The sequence below is a fragment of the Strigops habroptila genome, chromosome 6 (genome assembly GCF_004027225.2).
Source record: "Strigops habroptila isolate Jane chromosome 6, bStrHab1.2.pri, whole genome shotgun sequence".
Lineage (NCBI taxonomy): Eukaryota > Metazoa > Chordata > Aves > Psittaciformes > Psittacidae > Strigops > Strigops habroptila.
The window spans coordinates 75,274,838-75,296,239 of record NC_044282.2 but is presented as its reverse complement, the minus strand read 5'-3'; positions in this window follow the sequence as shown (position 1 = coordinate 75,296,239).

Below are 21,402 nucleotides of genomic sequence, written 5' to 3'. Positions count from 1 at the left end.
ATTAATCTCTTTGTGTGGACATCTGATTCTCCTTCTTAAGGTTCTTGCTTGTTTATTTAGCAGGAAGGGGGGAATTAAGAGAAAGGCATGAAAGCCCCATAGCTCACGTGGGCTCTTCCATCTCTCGGATGGAGATAACACAATGGAGCTGCGTTATCTGCATCTCCCCAGGTCCCATGCTCCACAGATAAAGATTTGCTTTTAATTCCCATTTAGTGAACAGAATGATCAGAGCCCACAATCTCTGTCTTGCCCTTCCCCTTGCCCCAACGTATCACTGTTTGCTTTCTAGAGCATGACTCTCCCAAGGGACCGAGAATGATTGCTGTTATTGAGCATCCTCCTCCTCCTCTCACCCGCAGCATCATTAGCTTACAGCCACATGTTTGGGATGGCTCCTGCTTTAACAAGCTGAGGGCAGCAGGGATGTGAAGCACGTGGGATGGGGGCCAGCAAGGAGAGTGCAGCGGCACGAACACAGCGCTTCAAACCCCTACACAGAGAAATCTTGGGGGCTGCTGCTTCCTTTCAGTGGTTAAGTAAAGCTCGTGTTGCTGCTCACCCCTTGCGCTCTGCCCCTTTGGATGAACTCACTGTCCTCAAGCCAAAAGAGCGTGTTTTCCACCCGGCGTGGCTGGGGGAGACCTCACTGCATCTGCTCACATGGATAACATCATTCCTTGAGCTGTGATAAACTCTGCAGGGCTTGAATGTGCAGGGTTCAACTGAGGAGCCGACCCAGCTGCTCCTGGCTTGCTAATGGCTGAGATCATGGAATGGTTTGTGTTGGAAGGGACCTTAAAGCTCCTCCAGCTCCAGCCCCCTGCCATGGGCAGGGACACCTTCCACTAGAGCAGGTTGCTCCAAGCCCCTGTGTCCAACCTGGCCTTGAACACTGCCAGGGATGGGGCAGCCACAGCTTCTCTGGGAAAAGTCTGTGCCAGGGTTTCACAATGAGCACATGTGCTCCCAGACACAACACCAACACAACGGGCAGCAGAGCCCCTGGCTGTGGCCAGCACAGGGTTGGGTTTCCTTGAGTGGCTGCACCTGAGTGAAGCCCCTTCCCCAGGTGATGGGGATTAGGCAGCTCCTACTGTGCTCCTCAGGGCTTGATGGGCATCAGGCTCATCCAACTACAGCTATTTCACTGGCTGCTCCCCCAATGCTGCTCTTTTGAGAGTTTGAGCTGTGAGGATCTCTGTGCTGTTTGTTGCTCCAAACCCAATGTATGTTGGTCCTACAGACTCCAGAAGAGTTCCTGCAGGCTCTGCTACAGCAGGTATGGGATGAAATGGGTGAAGTATTGCAAAATGCTTTGGTGAAGCTTCTCAGAGGTGTTTTTATCTCAGTCTGGTGGTGCTGTAGCTGCTGGTTGGGAATTCCTACGGTGTTTTGGTGGAGATTGCTCCAGGACTGAGTGCCCAGAGAGGTGATGGATGCACCATCCCTAGAGACATTCAAGTCCAGGCTGGATGTGGGTTGGGCTAGATAAGCTTTGAAGGTCTATCCAACCCAAACTATTCCATGATTCTATGGTGCATCCTGGATGCTGCACCCAGGCTTCTGCTGTGGCATTGAAGGTGTTGAGGAGCCAGGCTCTTTGTCTTGCTTTTCAGACCTTAAAGCAATGGTCAGGGCTTGGGCTGGCACACAGTGACCTACAAAGGGCTGCAGTGCGTTTGTGTTGGTAGAGCCCAAACCCAGAGCCACCCTCTCTAGCTGAGGGCACCAGGCTCTGCTGAGGAGAAGCAATCTGGCCATTCCCTTGGTAGGCTTGTGTGTGATGATGGAGATGGGGAGTTTCTTTGCTGGGGACCACTGGAGAGCGAGTTGCCTGTTGCTGGTTAAATGCTTGTTGTTGGTATTTGGGTTTGTTCTCTTGGAGAACGTGCTGTGTGGGAAAACTAAGGGGAAACGGGGCCCCAGCCATGTATTTCTATGGGCTCCAAGCTGTAGAGCAACATCAATGTCGTGTTTGCATGTGTATTTATGCAACGTGTTGGCAAAATGCAGGTCAACATGTTCACGCAATATTGGCCTTTAACTTAACTGCAAAAAGATGTGGCAATTCCCTCTTCCTAGACACAGCACTGATGGTCTGCAGGACGTGGCAAAGAAGAGCACAGGACCTGGGTGGTGGTTCCTGGCTGTGTGGTTTGGTTTCTGGGTAGCACAAGGAGCAAATAGCAACAGCATCTTGCTAAAGGAGACATGAAAATACCCTAAAACTAGAATCTTGGGCTAAATCTCTAAGAAAAGGTGTTTGCAGAAGTAAAATGGAATAAGCTGGGTGCAACTGGAATGAGCTGGCAGGATTCACATGCAGTACAAGGGCTTTCTAGTATCTACGTGTCAATGTGGTGCTCGACTTCCGTACTTTCTTTCCTTAATATGCTGCTTCTGTTTAATGGTGGTGAAGTAAATGCAGATGTGACGTCCCAGCACCCAAAGCCTGTGGTGCCATTTAATGCTCCGAAATCCCTGTTATTCACTAATGAAGCATGCGTGGCCCAACAGATGTGTGATCAATGGGTGGAAGGGCTGACGGTGGTGCCTCAAAGCATTGAGGAGCGGACTTGGGGATAGAGGTGGGCTCCTGTCTCCATTTCCTGCGTGTTTTGCTCCCCCATTCAAAACCAGCTTCTACAGAGAGCTTTATCCTTTGGTGCTCTTACCCTGTGTTTGGAAAACCCTTATTATATCCCAGTGTAACTGCTCAGCAGAGGTGTTTTTTTGATGAAGCAAGTGAATTCCCACCTGGATGGAAGGAAATAGGGAGTGAGGGAAGGATGGAGCAGTTCCCACCCAAACATCCCGTCTCTCTGAGCCTCAGCATCTTGCTTCACTCCTCCCTTCTTAGTTTCTATGGGCAAGGGGAAGATTTATGGGTGTTTCTAATGGAGGAACCCTCCCTGCAGCTTCGTCAAGTTCTTGCTGTTGTTGCTGTTCCCCAGCACTGAAGCACCTCCCAGGCTGAAGCTGAGGGAGGATTTGGGTAGGTTTTGAGCCCTCCTGACAGCAGATGAGATCAGGAGGCTGAGCTTGAGGCGGTGCCAGTGTTTGTGCTCACGCAGGGGGTTATTCCCTGCAGGATGCTCTGTTCCTTGGCCGTGCAGTTTGCAGCTCTCCCAGGGTCAGCGTGGGCTTTGAGTGCCTCCTGCTTTATAGCATCAGCAGCCAAAAGTGGATTTTCCACCTATTTCTGAGCAGTTGCTCAGCCGCGGTGATACACGATGTTCAAAACAACCTCCTATCAAACCGAGGAGGTTTATATCTCCTGCAGATAAACCCAAGCTGATCTCACCCTTATCTCATTCATGGGCAGTGCACGTGGGTGCTCCTCCGCACCCAAAATCCTTTGAACATCCCCCAATTGGACTGCCAGCTCCCACGAGAGCATGAGGCACTGAGCTGGCAGCGTGTAAGGGGAACGCCCGGAGATGGTGGCATCTAAACAGGTCTGCAGCACCCTTCTTAGCAGGATGTTTCCAGGTGAAATAGCAACTGGTGCTGAGACAGCAGCGTGCTGGGAGCTGCTGGTGGCACCAGCTGAGCTTCCTGGTTGTCCTTGTACTTTCCCAGTGGGATCCATGTGTCTTGGCTTGGACAAGACACTTGCAGCAGCTCTGTGGGGTCTGTGCTGGTGGGAGGGAGCTGATGTAACGTGCTATTGGCAGCTCGTAGGATAATGGGTAACACATGCTGCTGGAGGTCAAATAAGGACACATGTCACTGCCTTTGGGCTGATGTCCTCCAGAGCTGGGTGCTCAGAGAGAGGATACAGCCCCTTTGGACAAGGGCCTGTAGGGACAGGCCAAGGGGAATGGCTTTAACCTGCCAGAGGGGAGATTGAGATGAGCTCTGAGGCAGAAGCTCTTCCCTGTGAGGGTGCTGAGGCGCTGGCACAGACTTTTCCCAGAGAAGCTGTGGCTGCCCCATCCCTGGCAGTGTTCAAGGCCAGGTTGGACACAGGGGCTTGGAGCAACCTGCTCTAGTGGAAGGTGTCCCTGCCCGTGGCAGGGGTTGGAACTGGATGAGCTTTAAAGTCTCTTCAACACAAACCAGGCTGAGATTCTGTGGTTTCTTTACATGCAGGGAAGGGCTCCCCAGATGCCCAGGAACAGAACATGAGCTCTCAGGCACTCATCCCAGTAGCTTTTGGCTCCCTGGGAAGCCTCCTGGGAGCAGCAGTGGGATCACCAGGCTCCTTGCGAGGCGTTACTCCCACAAAGGGCTGGTTTGCCTCTTAACTTGTTGTTAGAGTGCTTTTGTGGTGGTGTTTCTCAGTGCTGTTGTGGAACTGCTGGCTGGTTTGTATTGGGTGGTCCGGGGCGGCGTATCGATGGGGTGTGTGAAATGTGGTGTCTGAACAGCCTCTCGCTGTGTCTTCCTCACAGATGCAGCATGTTTAAGGAACCAAGAATCCAATTAGATGCTGTCCCTTAGTGTTTGCATGTGGAGGGATCTCTCCTCCCACTGATGTGCTGGTAGGACAAGCAGTATTGTACAACAAGAAGTCCTGGGGGGTTCACTATAGCGGGGGGGAAGGTGAAGAAAAGGGCAGACTGAAACAAAGCCCCAACCCAACAACGCCCTCTTTTAATTTCAGAGGGAGATTTGGGGATATGAATGTTGGAATCCCACCAGGACACCTGGCGAAGCGCACACACCCTCTGGCTGTACAAATAAACCAAGGGATTCCTACAGCCAAACAATCCATCCCATCCTGTTCAGCTCGGGGTTTGAGCTCAGAGAAGCCGGGGTGAGTGGTGATTTCCCTGTTGACCCAAAGCATTTCTGTTCTGCACAGTGAGAGCCTGCAAAAACTGCTCCAGCTCTCCCAAATTCTGCTGTTATCCCTGAATTCCTTTCCTTCTCCTGGACATCTGCTTTGTGGGACGAGCCATGAGGTAATCTGGCCGTGCAGGGAGGGCTGTGACTCCTCGAGGCGGTTCCTGAAGCTGTGCTTGAGGGAATTGCCATATGCCTTCCCAAACAGGGATTGCCTAAGGAAAGAAAAACCGGGCCACTTCATCCTGCAGTGACCATCCCTGAAATACAAACTGGTGCAAGACAATTGTGAATCACAAAAGCACGAGGAAGTTTTGCATGGTTTTCCCCTGAAGTTGTGTGTTTCTGTTCATGGGGAGCTGGCTGCAAGGGCGAAACATGGTGGGAAAACATATTTAGCACACTCCAATGCTTTTCCTTCAGCCCTTGTGCAACGGTGGGGCTGATATTTAGAATTAGAAAGTAAAAATTAAAGACGGAAATCTAAAGCCGCAAAGCATCCGAAGCAGAAGTGAGATAAACGTGCCCAGGCGAGGATGTGGCCCTGGTTCCTGTTTGACACAGAACCCAAGTGCAGGACCATGGGCCGAGCATCCCTGGTCCCTCCATGGAGGTGCCTCTCTCACCTCGGCTTTGGGTGATGTTTTCCCCTCTCTGAAGCTGCTTTGCCCAATCCAGCTCCTCTTGCACGGAGTGAACAACCCTAACCCTGCTGCTTCCCCTCCCTGCATCACACAGCAGCATGAGGTCCTGGTAGGGGACAGCAATGATGCTTCAGCAGCATTATGCTGCGTTTCTAAACAAGAGGCAAAGCACTGCTTTGGTTAGGAAATGCTGGGGGCTGCCCCATTTGCTTTGGTGTCCAAGTGCTTCAGAGCTGGGCATGGGAAGGGTTTCACTAACGTTCTTTGCTGAAGTTTCTGCCTCTCTTTTCCCCTCTTGAAACCATAAAACTTCAGCAGAACCTAAAACTCCAGGCTCAGAGCTGGAGGTTTTCACCAGCAAACTATGTTCAAGGCTGTTACTCTGCAGTACATTGGGGAAAATACTGCACAAGGGAAATATTGTAAGAGCGGGAGGAGAGGAGGAAAGCAGGGATGTACCGAGCTGCTCATGAGGTCAGAGCAGCAGCTTCCAGTGCCTCCAGTTCCTGCCTGCAAGAGGTTCAAACTGACACAGGGGAAGTTCAGGTTGGATCTTAGGCAGAAGCTCTTCCCTGTGAGGGTGCTGAGGCGCTGGCACAGACTTTTCCCAGAGAAGCTGTGGCTGCCCCATCCCTGGCAGTGTTCAAGGCCAGGTTGGACACAGGGGCTTGGAGCAACCTGCTCTAGTGGAAGGTGTCCCTGCCCGTGGCAGGGGCTTGGAGCTGGAGGAGCTTTAAGGTCCCTTCAATACAAAGCAGGCTGGGATTCTGTGATTCTCTGAAGCCTCAGAAGTGCTGCAATGCTGAATAGAATCGTAGATAATACATATGCACAAATAACATAGATAACATGCATTTGGCCAGGAGCTACAGCAGTGATGCCACAGAGTGTGCGGTGTATGGGCATGGGGCAGCATCTTCTCTGATAACCCTGTCTAAAACCCAAGTGGATCAAGCACTATCCTCATCACTCTTGTTCATCATTATTGCTGGGCTATAATGACATATTTCATTGCAAATGGCTCTTCCCAGCGTAGATTCAATGCTTCTCCTGCATTGGTGGGTGTCCAGCACTGATCATCCAGAGCTGGGCTTGCTGATGGATGCAGGGAGCCTTTGGGGTGGAGGTGGGTGAGTCACTGCCTGTCTAAATAGTGGATTAATGTGGGAAGTGTTGCACCATTTCTCTCTCAGGTGATGTGTGAGGACTTGTTTTCTCTCTATGGTTCATAAGGTTTCTTTTCCATGAAAATTGTCCTTATGTGGGATCGTCAAGCTGTGGGAATCACCTTGGACCTGGAGCTGAGCTCGATCACAGGCAATGTGGAGATGTCATTAGCTTCAGCTTGTGGTTTTCCTCTTGGAATAGGAATGGAAATAAATCAGTCTCTGTTAGCGCTGTGAATGAGACTTGAACAAAGCGGAGAGGTGCAGGGCTGCTTGTCCTTGCCCTCCCCACTTGAAACCAGGAGCAGGAGGGTCTGAGATGGTTGTCCGTCCTGTGTCCTCCCTCTTTGATGCCAGAGGGGGAATGCCAAAGGAATCTCTATCTTTTGCACCCACAGGTCCAGCCTCCACTGTATGTGATCCCACCAGTGGGGATGGTCAGGTCCAAAAGGGTGGTGGGTCCAGGGTGCATGTTTTGGGAGGCTGTGATTGATGTTTGGGGTGGGGGCTCTGGTTGATGTTTAGAACAGCCACGCACATACATAAATGAAGGTGTCTCCAAATGCCTGTGGCTTCCTCTCTGGAGCAGGGAGTGGTGGGCTTTTCCTATTAAATATGAATTTCCTCCCTTTCTAGCCTGTTTACTCATAGCGCACTGTTTCCTGCCTGCTTTCCCTCACCCTCCTGCTGGAGTTCCTTGCGTTGGTGGCTTTTCTCCTGCATTTCCTGCCTGATGTTTGCTGCCTGGCAGCATGAAACACAGAGATGGGGAAGAACAGGAGTGACACAAACCATCTGAAATGGAACATTGGCTCACTCTGCCTTGGCAACCCAACCAGGGACTCCTTGCTGCGAGCCAAGCGTGATTTCCTTGTCATTTCCACCTTCCGTGGCCCAGGAGGGGCTGGTACATGGGGATGACGCAGTGGGGCGGGTGCCACAGCACCATCCCTCCGCCTCCATCTCCAGCACACCCAGCTCTGTTGTGTCTTGGTTTCCTATTTATTGTCCTCTTGCTGTCCCAGCCCTGCTCCATTGAATTGCTTTTCCTCTCTCTGCGTCCCGCTGATGCGCTTGCTCCTGTGAAGGAGGTGGCTTTGGGGGGAAACGTGAAGGAAGAGGCAGGGTTGGACACGACGGGGGCTCTGGGAGGGGCGGGTGTTGTCCTGCCTGGGCAGCAATAGCTGGAAGGAAAGGGAGGGTGGGAATCCTCCAAGGGGATGAGCAGCTCCCCAGGACCCTCCCCAGCTCGCAGCAGCATCGCTGTTGAGAGGGGAGGGATGGGTTTGCGCTTCCTCCCTCCTCCATCACCTGGAGAGTGGGTTGAAATATTAATAGAGCCAAAATGGTGAGGGATTGATTGTGGGATGTGACAAGGTTGTAAATCATGGAATGGTTTGTGTTGGAAGGGAGCTTAAAGCTCATCCAGTTCCAGCCCCCTGCCACGGGCAGGGACACCTTCCACTAGAGCAGGTTGCTCCAAGCCCCTGTGTCCAACCTGGCCTTGAGCACTGCCAGGGATGGGGCAGCCACAGCTTCTCTGGGAAAAGTCTGTGCCAGTGCCTCAGCACCCTCACAGGGAAGAGCTTCTGCCTCAGAGCTCATCTCAATCTCCCCTCTGGCAGATTAAAGCCATTCCCCTTGGCCTGTCCCTACAGGCCCTTGTCCAAAGCCCCTCTCCAGGTTTCCTGGAGCCCCTTTAGGCCCTGGAGCTGCTCTAAGGTCTCCCCTTCAGGAGCCTTCTCTTCTCCAGGCTGCCCCAGCCCAGCTCTCTCAGCCTGGCTCCAGAGCAGAGCTGCTCCAGCCCTCGCAGCAGCTCCGGGGCCTCCTCTGCAATTCACCATGTGGGGGTAGAAGGAGGATAATTCATTCCTCGCTTTCAGAAGTGGTGTCACCATTCTCCTGATGATACTTGTACGAGCAAATCAGTCCTCTGGGATCCTCCATTCGCAGAAAAATGACGGTTGTAACATGTCAACTGGATGTGCTGCCCCTTTGGGGGACTCTGGGGTGTTACTGCATGGGGGGAAGCATCCGATAGAGCCCAGAGCTGCTGACCCACTACCAGCAGTGCACAGGCGCTCACCACCCTCTGCTATATGGGATGTGGTCACCCCAGCCCCTCTCCCCAGCCACTGCCATGGACAGGTCCCATCAGAGGACCAGCCAACCAAACCAAACCATTCCATGATGATTCTTTATATTTCTCTTCAAACTCAGACCTAGATTCTAGGCAACAGCAGCACTGGGGCCTTTCTGGGGCCACATGCTTCTGCAGGGCATACCCCTGCATTTCAGCTGAGCTTCAGTTGTGCCCAGCTCAGCAAGAAGCTGCTCCAGCTTTTTGCAGGGAGCTCGGCAGAAGTTATGGATGTGTCAGGATCCAGCTGCTCAGTGTTGCTGGAGCTTCATTTCTAGTGTCACCAAAGCCTGCTGAATCCAGTATAAACACTGAGTTATCTGTAGCTGACATTATGCAGTATAATCCTCATAATATAACCCTATATAAACAGAAAGTCAAGGGGAAGCCAAAGATAAGCCCTGTCCATGTGAGCTGCTCCCCCTTTTCTGATGGCTTTCCTTTCCAAGGCACAGGGTTCAGCTGGAAGTCATGTCTGAGGTAGCCAGAAGTGCCCTGTGCTTCATTCCTGGAGCCTGGATGCTGGGAGGGCTGTAGGTTTAAACTCCAAAGGTTTGGATCCCAAGTTCAGCAAATGCATTGGGATAACCATTCCCTTTGTTCCTGCCAGTTTGTAGCTCGCATCCCCTGGGATTTGGACCTCAAAGGCTGTGGAAGCTGCTGGTGGGTGTATTATCTCACCTGGGATGTGTGATGCTGTAGCTCCCATGCAAGGAAGTCCTGGTCACTCCATGTGGAGCCACTTAAATGCATGGAAATCCCTCAACTCGTCCCTTACCTGCTGACTGCAATCACTGGCGTGGGAAGTGTGGTACTTAACCATGGGCAGGCAACAAAACCGCAAAGATCTTGTGGAGGTAAATGTTCACACCCAGAGCAAAATGAGTATTTCAGTGTGTAAGTATGCCCTTCACATCCTTCACATGCTTCAGGCTTTCATTTTAAGAACCTCAACGTTCCAGCACCTTTGGTCATGGAGGAGTGCTCAGAAACCTGCCCCATCCTTGCACTTCAAACCCCATCAGCAAATAAAATGGGGCTTAAAGGGGGGAAAAAAGCTAAACCCAGATTGCACAATGCTGCCAGCGTGACCCTAAGCCATGGTTCTGAGCAGAGCTGGGCTCTGACTCATGTGGCTCCTGGACAAGCAGGTGATGCAACGCACTGGCCCCTTCCCTGACATGTCCCCACACTGCTGCCTCTTTAGGAATAACAACAGCCGGGCTGGAAGCTCTTCACTTGAGTGGTTTTAACTGAACCTCACGTGTGGTCGGGCCCCTCAGGAGGTGTTCCTGTAAATCTGGAGCATGTTGGGATCTCATTGTACAGCCAAGGCAGACGTGCCCTCTTCTGGCTGAGCTTCAGCGGCCACCGAGTCCCGTTGAGCTGTGATTGTGTGGTCCCATTTGCAGGACCAGAGCATGTTCTGTGATTACAGAAGTCCTTGGGAGTTTCCATGCTGGCATTTAATTATTACCTTATTTAAAGGCAGGGGGATGACCACCTGCAAACTCTGCTCGAGCTCCTCGAGGTGTGTTTTGCTATAGCTTGTGGTAGAGCAGATGGGTTAAAAAACACATGTAAAACAGGAGAGAAGCTAAAGCCTTGTGCTGTTACAAGCTCATACAAGCAATGATGATATGGTTTGTGGGGGGTTAACAACAAAAACCAGCCCATTCTACAATGGACAATGACGACTGAGTTGCACTCCTGAGCCCAGCTTGGGAGAGCTGCCATGGAGGGATATATGGGGTGATTCCGACGTGGTCGTCATTTTCCATTAGTCCAAGTTTTCTGCCCTCTGGTTTTGCTTCATTTAACTCCTTTTTCCCCACTTCCATCCTGTATTTACCCACGGAAACGGGGCTGCTCAGCATTTCAATGGCAGGAAGGCAGGAGCGGCCGAGCCCCGCGCGGCATCGCCGTGTGCCGGGAGGTCAGACCTCCGCATCCGACCTGTTATTGTGCAGCTCACGGTGCTGGCGGGGGGACCCTGAGGTGCTTCCTTGCATTTAGATAGGATGGAGGAGGAATCGCTGCTGAGCTGGGCTGCTCCCCATCACCACCCTCAGCTGCAGGGCTGGTGTAGGGCTTGGAAAAGGGCATCCCTAGAGCACCTTGTGCCAAGCTCCTGCTCCAGGGCAAACCAACAGCCAGGGAATGATATGTTCTGGGGAGGAGGTAAAATAACAAACCTTTAAAATCACCAGGAAAAGGTCAAGCGAGGTTTTGTCTCCTTGCTTTAACTCTGAGCAGGAGTAAATCCCACCCCATTTGAAGCACCACTGGGATCTCAGGTCTTCCTGGACGGATGCTGGTACAAGATGCCCTTTGCTCAGCATCGCTGTTGATTTGTGTGTGAATAAAACCCAGGTCCTGACCCCTGGGTGCTTTGAGCTGCCAAAATAGGCTGGGCTGAGGAGAGCTAGTAAGTGGTTGTGCCTTAATCTGTTCCCAAGCCATCTCACTGGGGATCAGGGATGGGTCTGGAGGGATGGCATTACGGCTCTGGCAGGGGAAGACCTCCAGATGCAGGCGGTGGCATGGAAAACTGCTGGGAAATGTTCCTGTAGTAGCCAAACAGAATGGATCCCATCCAGAGGTCACCCCCACTGGGGCTCCTGCTCTCTTTGGATATGGTCCGTAATGAACTTGCTCTACAACTGCATTTCCATATGAGGCTAATAACTGGTGACCTGCAGCACGGGAGCCCCTTCCCAGTTCTTCTCCCATGGGAGGTGATGGGAGAGGAGGCATCCAGCTGGGATGGAGCTGTGCCTCCATCTGATGGCAGCGTGCAGGGGGGTACTGACCCCATCTGCAGTGCGCGTTAGCCTGGTGAAGCAGTCAGTCATTGCCTGTGGTCCCTGCTGCTGTACGGTGTGAGGGGTACATGAGTAAAAGGGCACAGCTTGCAGTGAGACATGAGTACATGAGCCAAAGCGCCCTTTGGTATGGCTTGTGGGCACTTGGGGGTCAGATCCCTGGCCTTAAGCCTGGTTTAATTTACTGGAGCTGCTGAACTCTGCTTTAAGCACCTTTGAGGGGTTTCTCCCCTTTGGAAGCAAGGGTCACGCTGCCCCTTTTCCCCCTTCATGGGCAAGGTGAAATCCCTGTGTGTGTGTCCGTGTGGAGGGCAGGGCTCGGGCTGTCCCGCTGGGAGCTGGCAGGAAAGCGAGGCGCTCCGCAGTACAATGCATTGTTTCCTGCAGGGAGGGACCCCGCAATACAGGAAAACATCAGCACTTTCTGCAGGCAGCGCCCGGGCACTGGCCTGGCCCCTCCTCCAGCAGCGTTCTGCCATTGTCGTGATGCAACTGCAACTGGTTTTATTGTTTTAATTAAGCAAAACTAGGTTAGATTATTAACCCCATCCCTGGCAGTGTTCAAGGCCAGGTTGGACACAGGGGCTTGGAGCAACCTGCTCTAGTGGAAGGTGTCTCTGCCCTTGGAACTGGGTGAGCTTTAAGGTCCCTTCGAACCCAAACCAGGCTGGGATTCTGTATCTTGTGCCAGTAAAACCTGGGGCTTTCAGGCTGCATCCTACTGGCGTGTGGCTGCCTCACCTGGGATGATTTTCCTGAGGCAGGGAATGCAGAGGTGATGCTGGTATATAAACAGAGTTCATTCCCTATTGGAGCCAACTCCAGCCCCTGCTCAAGCAGGGTCACCAGAGCTGGTTCCCAGGACCATGTCTGGATGGTTGTTGAGTATTTGGTAGGCCAAGGGGTGATGGGTTCAAACTTAAACAGGGGAAGTTCAGGTCAGATATGAGGAAGAAACCCAAACTAGTCTGTGATTCCAAGGATGGAGCTGCACATCATTGTGCACCCTGCTGCAATGCTCAACCACGCTCACAGTAGTAAAAGGAGGCTTTTCTTTCTCATCCCATCTCCAGGACAGTGGCTGGAGCTCAGGGCCAGCAGCAGGGCTCTGGATCACCACTGAAGGCTTTACCAGGGCAGCTTTCCTCCCAGTGTACCAGCCCAAACAGCTCGCCATCCAAGGATGCTGGAGGCAGCCTTGTTTATAATCATCCAACCTCCAGGATAAGAACTTCATAAACAGAGATGGGGACGGGGCGATTGTTATAATGTGGGCTATAAAGATAAGGGGTGGAAAGGTTGTGCAAAGCTGTTCCCTGCCTGGAGGACGTGCATCCATTGTCCCGTGTCCGTGTTCCTCCCTCCTTATCACTGCACAGCAGGAGCCAGACACGGGTGCCAGGGGATGTGCTGCCCACCCAGGCTGAGGTGCCCGGGCTCGAACGTGACCGCTTCAGCACAAGTGAAGTAAATCAAGTCAATACAAAGGGAATGGCCCCTTGTCTGGTGCTGTCAGTGCTGGGAAATGCCTCAGCTGGAGGAAAAACTCCCCTTGACTCTAGACCAGCTCTGGTTGTTATTATCATTTTCACCCTCTGCACAGAGCTGCCAAAAGCAGGGAAGAAAATGCTTACTTGGGGCTTTGAAACAAAGGCACTTTATCTCTTTCACAGCACTATTTCTTGGTGTCCCCATGGGCAGGCTCCTCCCCTGCGCTATGATAAACATGTGTCTTAGAGGCATCCGCTGCTCCCTTTGCTTACATGGGGATGGCTGATTAATGGGGCTGAGGTCACTGGTGTTTTGGGGCTTTGCTGCTGCTATATCCTGCTGGCATGGGGTGAAAGATGTAAAAGGTGACAAGTAAGATGGATCAGGCTCCAGGCTCCATCACCAGAGACACCATGATGCCCTTGTTCCCAAATTGCTTGCTGATCTCAGGAGGACTTGGACATCCATAGGACAGAGATGTCTCAGCTTTGGGAAGGGGAAACCAACTGGTTGCTGCCAGTGGAACCACAGGGATTGGGGTTGTAACCAGAAATTTCTGGGGGCTGCATCCTGCTGGCAGCATTGCATGGAGGCAGCTGGTCCCATGGTGTTGAAGTGGGATGCTCACCCTTTCTGAAGCTTCATGGTTTCCCTTAGTTTGGTGACTCAGCAGGTCAAAGCTCTGTGTGCACCTCATGTGGCTGCAGGTGGTTGGGATTCCATTGCCATCAGGTTAAACAGGCTGGGGGAGAATGGACGGAGCAGCCTGAGGAGAAGGACTTGGGGGTATTGAGTGCTGGAAGCTCCCCATGACCTGGCTTCAGTGTGTGCTTGAGCCCAGAACCCCCCCGTGTGCTCCAAGAAACCTGGAGAGGGGCTTTGGACAAGGGCCTATAGGGACAGGCCAAGGGGAATGGCTTTAACCTGCCAGAGGGGAGATTGAGATGAGCTCTGAGGCAGAAGCTCTTCCCTGTGAGGGTGCTGAGGCGCTGGCACAGACTTTTCCCGGAGAAGCTGTGGCTGCCCCATCCCTGGCAGTGTTCAAGGCCAGGTTGGACACAGGGGCTTGGAGCAACCTGCTCTAGTGGAAGGTGTCCCTGCCCGTGGCAGGGGTTGGAACTAGATGAGCTTTAAGGTCCCTTCCAACACAAACCAGTCTGGGGTTCTGTGATTTAATAACAGGCACCTTCACCTAATTCTCCTGTTTATGATTTGTTTGAGATAAGAAATCTTGGAGGTGTCTGAAGCATTCCCTTTCCTGCAGCATTCCCAAGGCTTTTTATCTTGCCCAGGTGCTGTCCCATCTGCAGGGGTTATCTGTGGGTGTTTTCTGAGCATCCACATGGATTTCGGTGAAGGGCAGCGTGGGGCCGGGTGAGCATCCCACTGGAAGTGGTGGCCATGGGAAGAGCCCTGCAGATAAGCATCTGGATCCTGCAATTGTTATCCGAAAAGGAGCGGCAGGAGGAGAAAGATGGGGAGGAACAAGGGATGATCCTGGCCTGGGGGGCAGTGTGGGGCTGGCGGACAATGGGAATGGTGTGGGGTGTTGGGGAATGCTGTGGAAGGAAAGCTCCGGCCGTGCTGTGGTGCCTCATCCCTCCCGGACACCTGCACATCCCGGCCTGATCCAAACCCAGCTGGAGGCAAGTGCAGCCTTTCCACTGACATCACTGGGGAAATATGCCCTCCCCTCTGTTTGTGCAGGAAGGAAAGGTTTGGGGAATGAGGGACTGGACTTGCAGAGGGATTTGAGGAAAAATGAGTGTCCTTGGCTGCGGGAAAACACAGTGAACCTGCTCCTGAGAGCCTGGTCCGTCCCAAAGCCCTCCTGGGATTTCCCAACGAGCTGCACACCTTTTCCTCGCTGCTGAGAGGGCTCCAGGGGCTGTCTCCAAGCTGGACACAGGAGGTTTGGGGCTCAGCCCTTCCACCCCACCACAGTGAAAGCTTCACGTTCTCTTCCCCCCCCCCCAGAGCTGCCGTTTGGACCAAGTGCAAGCACAGTGCTGGGGGCGGGCCTCGCCTTGCCCCTTCTCAAAGGAGCTGATTCATAAGTCAAGCAGCTCATCCTGGGTGGTTTGGCATGGTTTTTGGGACATCATCCTCTTGGAAAAGCCTCATCAGGCAGCAACGCCTGTGATACTGCAGCAGAGCGATGGGACAGCGGAGCTGGGGGTCACTGCAACAAGGACAAGCACCAACCCCAAGGTTATTCCTAGGGATATGCATTCCTTCACTTGCACTTCTGTACTGGCAGGGTTTAAGACAGGGAATGTCTCCTTGACTCCAAAGGGCAGGGATGGAAACGCGGCACCCTGTGGTTCAGCTCGTGGTTGTAGGAATGTGCAGCGCTGGCGCCATCCTCCTCTTCCCTTGGAGCTCTTCCCTTTGGAGCAATTCCCTGCCCTATTTCTCAAGCTTTTGTGGTTTATTTATGGTTCTTACTATTAGTGGATGGCACCAAGAACAGCAAAGCTGCGGAGTGATGGTGTGACAGTGCTCTTGGTGACGTCCTGCATTGCCTGAGTTGCAAATTCTACATCAGAGCTTCATCCAAACCACAAATTCCCTTCTAGGCTGAAATTACAACCCCTTACTGATACAATCTGTGTGTCTCCTGAGAAAGAGGGTTTAATGACAGACAGAATTCCTCTCTTCATCCTCAGCAAGTTCCCATCTTGGCTCATCCACAGCTTCCTGCAGCCCCCCTGGTCTACATAAAGAGCCACAAATTATGGCTGCATCACAACGATGCGGCTGAGTCTCGGATAGGATCTCGCTCCGGTGTGTGTCTCGGTTCACAGCATTCAGAACTGACCTCGGGCTATAAATCTCACCCAGCAATTTTGGCACTGGGTGAGAACAACGTGGGTTTGAACTCTCACCGGCTTTACAAAGGCATTTGGTCTTCATTAACGTGCTGTAAAGGTGGGGGAGCATCCACCACGTCTGTGGACGATCTCTCATGGAGTGAAATGGCTGCAGCTCCGGGAAGGGGGAGAAGTGGAATGTGTGTTTTATCATAGAATCATGGGATGCTTTGGGTTGAAAAGACCTTAAAGCTCCTCCAGCTCCAACCCCCTGCCACGGGCAGGGACACCTTCCACTAGAGCAGGTTGCTCCAAGCCCCTGTGTCCAACCTGGCCTTGAACACTGCCAGGGATGGGGCAGCCACAGCTTCTCTGGGAAAAGTCTGTGCCAGCGCCTCAGCACCCTCACAGGGAAGAGCTTCTGCCTTATGTCCAGCCTGAACTTCCCCTGTTTCAGTTTGAACCCATCACCCCTTGTCCTGTCACTCCAGACCCTGATGAAGGTCCCTCTCCAGCATCCTTGTAGCCCCCTTCAGACACTGGAAGCTGCTCTGAGGTTTGTCCCCGTGTGCACAGCATCTCCTGATGTTCAGCTGTAGCCACTCACTGAAAACACCAACACCTGTACCTGAGGATGACTGGTGCTATGCAATGGCCTGAATCCTGCCCAAGCTCTTCATTGCTGGCATGATATCGGGAACAATTCCTTCCCCAGAGGGTGCTCAGGCATTGGAACAGGCTGCCCAGGGCAGGGCTGGAGTCACCGTCCCTGCAAGTGTTCACACCCCGTGTAGCCGAGGCCTCAGTGCCATGGGTTAGTGGTGGCCTTGGCAGTGCTGGGAACGGTTGGACTGGATGAGCTTAAAGGGCTTTTCCAACCTGGTTGATTCTATGAAGCAAGCTCCTGTTTTGCTTTGTTCTCTGTGCAGATCATCCTGTACCTTTATGACCTGAAGGAAGGAACACCAAAGCTCTGCTATTTCTGAATTGAAGCTGCAGGTTGTTCATGATGACCACGTGTGGTTGTGTGTCCAGCCTGCAAGCTTGGGGTTTCAGAGAGCAGAAAGCCATGTTGCTGCTGTGCCACCCCTGTGCCACTGCTGCTCCATCCTCTCCATCCCACTGCTTCATTTAGGGCACTGCTAGCTCCAAAACCCGGGAGCATTTTCCATGGAGCATTTTAAAAGGTGCATCTTTTTCCTCCATTGATGCAGTTGCCCTGGGATGAGTTATCCCTCCCTTCCTTGCTGGCTGGCTGGGATGTTCTTCACTTCTTTAGGACAGTGCTGAGGCACTGGCACAGACTTTTCCCAGAGAAGCTGTGGCTGCCCCATCCCTGGCAGTGTTCAAGGCCAGGTTGGACACAGGGGCTTGGAGCAACCTGCTCTAGTGGAAGGTGTCCCTGCCCATGGCAGGGGGTTGGAACTGGATGAGCTTTAAGGTCCCTTCCAACACAAACCAGTCTGTGGCTCTATGACTTTTAGGACCTGTGCAAGCCTCTCTGTGCCCCATTGGCTGCACAAGAAGCACATGAGCAACCTCCATGGCTCTCTGTGCCCAAGGGCAGAGATCAAACCCCGCTCTGGTCTCACAGCCCCGTGAGAACGGGCTCTCTGGGACGAACTGGGAGCCGACGAGATCACATGTTGTGGTCCTTGCTCTGTTGCCATGGCAATGAGCTCTTGGTGACATCAGCAGAGCTGGATGGGTACCAGGGTTTGCCTGCCCAAGGAGCTCCCGTCTTGAGTCCCAAACCCAACCAGGGCAGGAGGTGACCTGCAGATGTGCTTTGGTTCAGGAGAAGGTGGATGGAGCTGCTCTGCACAAAGGAGCCCAGAGACAAAGGCAGGCAGGGGCCTCAATGTCAGCCTCTAAGGAAGGGATCTCGGTCCAGACCCTCCCAGGCCTGTCCCAGGAGAGCTCCACCATCCAGGTGGGAAACCCATTGGGATGAGTCAATGGGAGCGGCTCTGTGACCAGGGGGTCACTGCTGTGGGGTGTGGGTGCCTTATGGCATGCAGGGAATGAGCGTTTGGGGGGAGTTGTGTGTTTGAAGCCAAACGTGTGGGTTTTGTGAGGTTGAAGCATGTCTCAGGCATAAATCTGCAACAACCTGGACCCTGAGGGCTGGAAGCAAGGATGAGGGAGCGCTACTTCCCTTCTTCTCCTGCTTCCCCTCTTCTTCTGCTTCTCCTCCTCTTCTGCCTCTCCTCTTATGGGAAGGCTGTGCTCCTGTGCCACTCTGCACGTCCTCGTCCTCCTTTCCCTCTCTATTGGCACCACTTGGCTCACTGGCCAAGGACACCAGCACAGACCAGCGTGCAGGGTGTGCGCTGCACTGGGAATCTGCAGAGGACCTCACGAGGTGCCTGAGGCAAACACCCCCGTCCTGGTGCCCGCTCTTTCCTTTAGAGAGATGACAAAGTCCCCCCAGATTGTTCTTGGGATATCAGTACCTTGGCAGGGAATTGGGAGCATCTTGATAACTGTGAGTAAAATACCTTTATTAAAAAGCCACCTCATGGCTCACCCTTGTTAGCCCTGGTCTAAGGAAAAGAGGAATTACGCTGCCTCAGAACCAGCAGCAGGCAATGGGAAGCGCCTGCTTTGACCCAGGCTGCTCCCACAGGCTCTTGCGGTCCCTTTTGCCAGCTCTAGATCCCACGGTCACGCTGGGAAAACAAAGTTATTCTGGGATGTCCATGAGCACAGCGTTAAACTGGGAAAGAGCATGGAAAAACTGTGAAACGAGGATGTGCTCCAGTATCCCGGTCATCCCTGGATGGAGGAGTGTGAGAGGAGCAGCAGCAGCCTCGGATGCTGGCTGCGGGCTGAGATGTGTTGGCCGCTCTCTGTCTGCTCCTGCTGGGTGGCTTTTTCCTTTTGGGAAAAGCTTTTCCATCTCCAAGCACCACAGGAGGGATTAGAGAGAGCAGCCTCTTTCCCTCAGGGAAGCAAACTCCAACTTGGATGTTTCAAATTTGGGACAGCTTGGAAGGATTTCAGGAAATGAGGGAAGACGGGTCCCCATGAGGGTGTTTGGGTGGTGTGATTCGTCACAGCCTGAGTGCTGCCTTTGTCACCCGGCCTGGCTGACTCCCAGCTTACTAATGGGTTAGGCATGGGATGTGGGGTGGGAATTCTCTGGGATGGTGTCTCTTTGTCTGGCAGAGCTGCTCTGGGAGGAGGGTCTGGGCACAGCCAAATGCATCAGCAGTCTCAAGCACAAAGCCCCGGTCACCACCCCGTGACGTGCAGCTCAGATGATCTTTCTGAACTTTAGCAGACCCCAGATGAGCAGAACCGTTGTGTGGAGCTGTGGGGCTTTGCACGGGCAGCTTGTCTGAAAGCAGGGAAGATGTGTGCTTGTAGAACCCCCTGTGTGCTGGGCTGCATCCCCAGAGCGTGAGCAGCTTTAAGGGACCTGAAAGCTCATCCAGTTCCAACCCCCTGCCACGGGCGGGGACACCTTCCACTAGAGCAGGTTGCTCCAAGCCCCTGTGTCCAACCTGGCCTTGAACACTGCCAGGGATGGGGCAGCCACAGCTTCTCTGGGAAAAGTCTGTGCCAGCGCCTCAGCACCCTCACAGGGAAGAGCTTCTGCCTCAGAGCTCATCTCAATCTCCCCTCTGGCAGGTTAAAGCCATTCCTCTTGGCCTGTCCCTACAGGCCCTTGTCCAAAGCCCCTCTCCAGGTTTCCTGGAGCCCCTTTAGGCACTGGAGCTGCTCTAAGGTCTCCCCTTCAGGAGCCTTCTCTTCTCCAGGCTGCCCCAGCCCAGCTCTCTCAGCCTGGCTCCAGAGCAGAGCTGCTCCAGCCCTCGCAGCAGCTCCGGGGCCTCCTCTGGCCTCGCTCCAGCAGCTCCACGTCCCTCTTGTGCTGTTGCCCCAGAGCTGGATCAGGACTGCAGGGGGGGGTCTCCCCAGAGCGCAGCAGAGGGGCAGGATCCCCTCCCTGAGCTGCTGTTCATGCTCCTTTTGATGAGGTCTCCCAGTTTCTTTGGTTTATCTTTCCAGTTTGTGTTTCCCAGCAAAATAACCTGGAGTGACTTTTCCAGCCTCATTTAGGAAGCTCAGAGGAGGGAGCAGCATGCCGAGTCACCTTCCTCTGCTCCATCCCCACCAGTGCATTAGACATCACCTGCTCGACATGGTGCAGGTGATGCACTCTTTAAGTAGAAGGCCGAGGTTACTCTTTGTGCGGTGCAGAAGCCAAGATGGGATGTTCCTTCCCGTGCACTAACATTTTCCAGGGGAATGCGATTCCCACCCTGATCCTCAGGCTTTGCCCCCAGTGACGGGGATGGTGTGACCCTGTGCACCTTGTCCTGCTGCCCACAGGTCCCACGGGCTGGAATAGCACGGAAAAAGGCAGGAAACCCTGTGCAGCCCAATGGTTGGCATTTACTGACGTGAGATCTCTGGGCTTATCGGAGGCTGTTTGCTCATATCTCAGTTCTAGGTGTGTGTCTTGAACTCCAACCTCCTGCTCCGCAGAGGAAAGTGCTATTTGCGGAGTCACGCTCACACGGATCCAGTCATCAACTTTTCCATGGCCTCTGCCGACGAGGACACGGTTCCCTTGGGAAGCTTTAATGTCATGTTGTGCATCCGCCGCGTCTCCTGGCAGCACAGGGCAAGGGGAGGGCCCTGTGTGCCGAGGCAGCCGCTGCCTCGGAGCCAAGGGCTCCATCCACACGAGGTGGACTTAAACATGAAAGGTTGATGTTGAGAGAGCTTGAAGTGGCTTGACTGGGACCATAAAGTCCTTAATGCCAACCGATAAGTGCTGGTAGTAAGTGGTTAAAGTCTAGAGATGGTCGTTCCTCCGGGGCTGTGAACAAACACAGAAAGAATCGGGGTGGATTCAGTCACTTCTGGTGGCTTTCCATGGCCTCTGGTGTTCCTCCTCTTTGCTGAGACGCCAGGAGGAGGAACTCTGCTGCTCAGCCCTGTAATGTGCTGTGGCAAGCGCTGCCCTCAGAGGTCTCTGGCTGAGCTGCAATAACTCCCAAGATTAGCTTAAAAAGTAGTTTTGGATCTTTTTCACTTCCTTTCGGCTTCCGAGCCCTGCCAAGCATTGAGGTCTCTGCCAGACTTTCCTCGGACACTTTAAGGATACAGCCTGTTTTCTTTATAGCATGGTGTTTTCATGTCCTCATGTGTCCGCGAGTCAGGGCTTAAAAATACAGACCCAGCGTATTTTGGGATGTTCTTTAGCCGCTCAATGCAAGCCTGGGCTTGGCAGCCTCGCCTCTGGTTGCACCAGCGCTGTGGCAAGACCAGCACCATGGAATCATGGAATGGTTTGTGTTGGAAGGGACCTTAAAGCTCCTCCAGTTCCAGCCCTTTGCCATGGGCAGGGACACCTTCCACTAGAGCAGGTTGCTCCAAGCCCCTGTGTCCAACCTGGCCTTGAACACTGCCAGGGATGGGGCAGCCACAGCTTCTCTGGGAAAAGTCTGTGCCAGCGCCTCAGCACCCTCACAGGGAAGAGCTTCTGCCTTAGATCCAACCTGAACTTCCCCTGTT